This window comes from Salmo trutta, chromosome 5 (assembly GCF_901001165.1).
Source record: "Salmo trutta chromosome 5, fSalTru1.1, whole genome shotgun sequence".
NCBI lineage: Eukaryota > Metazoa > Chordata > Actinopteri > Salmoniformes > Salmonidae > Salmo > Salmo trutta.
In genome coordinates, this window is record NC_042961.1 from 16,495,074 (window position 1) to 16,496,504 (window position 1,431).

The following is a 1,431-nucleotide window of genomic DNA, read 5'->3' on the forward strand; positions in this document are numbered from 1 at the left end:
TTGCAATTTTAACTATTGGTATGTTTTGCCTGGAAAGATAAGGTTGTTAGTGTTTGTTTAAGATATAAACCAAACGTTTTGATAGCTTGTTTAGTTTAAATTGAAGGACTAATTCATTCAAAATAATAGTGAGGCGAATTCTATGTAGTACGTTGCCTAAATGGTCGGCTGAAATGAAATAAAGGGAATATAGTTGTATTTAAGTATCTGAATCAAAGAAGAGACAGTTACCTGAATCTAATTAATTAAAATAATGAGCGGATAGGTGATTGTGATAGAGTTGTACCCACCGAAATGTGTTTTTTTTTTATTCTAAAAGAGTTGAATGAAGTATTTTATAAATTTGCCATTTAGCAGACACTCTTATCCCGAGCGACTTACAGTAGTGAATGCATACATTTCATAATTTTTTTCCCATACTGGTCCCCCGTGGGAATCGAACCCACAACCGTGGCGTTGGAAACACCATGCTCTACCAACTGAGCCACACGGGACCGATTTACATGGTACTTTTAAAGTCTTGGACATTTCATAAGTGTGAAGCCGAAGGAGAAGAGAAAGTTGTAACATATGTTTTAATCTTACGATAGAGGTAAGGTAGAACGTTGTTTGAGTAGGGGTTATATTTTGCCTACTGGAAAGAATAGGTGAGTTAGTCGCGCGCTCTGGGCTATATATTGGCGGTAAGCGATTCAGGTTTGGATAGTTGAATCGTAAAAGTTTTGTGATAGTTTCTGGTTATTGATTCTTGGTTTGATGGTTTAGTAACACTAGTGAATTGAACAGGAAGTTCATGTATTCTAACATTATAATTGGTTTCCATTATGTGGAACAATGTCAGGTCAGTAAAGAGAATTGCAGGTTGAGTTAATTTTATTTTACAGGGACAGTGCACATCAATCACAGTTGTGGGTATCTAATGGCAGGGTATTCCTATCAAACAATTTGAGAGCCTGTTTGCAGACAGACTGAAGGGGTTTTAATGTTGTAAAGCAAGCTTGGGTCAAACTAGTCAAGTAGTATGTTAAATAGGGAAGTTTCATAGATTTGAAGTACAGTATTGTATTCAAGGGTAGCGCATGTTCAATTAAGTACACATAACCATTGAGGAAGTTTAAAATGATTTGAGGGAGTACAGTGGAATTATTATTAGGTTTTGTTTGTAGTTAACTTTTGGGCTTCTGAATCGGTGTAGTATAATGAATGCTGACCAAGTGGTTGTTTTTCTCTGGGAAAAGGAGTGCTTCATTATCTCTCTTTGGAATTTTTCATAGAGCCACGATATCTTAAAGGGGTATACACACATGGACTTTTAGAAGTTTTATTTTCTGAGTTTAATTAAATGTGAATTATTTTGGATAAAGGAATGTTCTGGGAACCTCAGATGCAACATGTAAAAAATGTTGATGGTTTTTCTTGAATTTGACAAAT

General features: G+C 35.4%; 1 non-coding gene across 1 annotated transcript; it reads right to left on the bottom strand.

Annotated features, from left to right (window-relative positions):
* Positions 1–420: 420 nt before the first annotated feature.
* Positions 421–496, bottom strand: trnag-ucc (transfer RNA glycine (anticodon UCC)). Its single transcript has one exon. It is a non-coding gene; the product is annotated as a tRNA-Gly (tRNA).
* Positions 497–1,431: the final 935 nt, after the last annotated feature.